The sequence below is a fragment of the Sinocyclocheilus grahami genome, unplaced genomic scaffold (assembly GCF_001515645.1).
Source record: "Sinocyclocheilus grahami isolate Dianchi unplaced genomic scaffold, SAMN03320097.WGS_v1.1 scaffold545.1, whole genome shotgun sequence".
Classification (NCBI taxonomy): domain Eukaryota; kingdom Metazoa; phylum Chordata; class Actinopteri; order Cypriniformes; family Cyprinidae; genus Sinocyclocheilus; species Sinocyclocheilus grahami.
This window is the reverse complement of record NW_015505724.1, coordinates 54921-55126: the sequence shown is the minus strand read 5'-3', so window position 1 is coordinate 55126 and position 206 is coordinate 54921.

Sequence of the window (206 nt, the reverse complement as noted above, 5' to 3'; positions counted from 1 at the left end):
TGGATGCAGCACTTTCCCCCCTCAGAGCGAGCGGGATGCGCGTTCTCAACTATCTGGACGACTGGCTGATTTTAGCTCAGCCCGGGACACGCTAGTCAGCCATATAAACATGCTGCTTTGTCACTTGGAGTCCCTAGGGCTATGTGTCAACATGCAGAAGAGCATTCTCGCCCCGAGTCAGTCTATAACATATCTGGGAGTGTGCT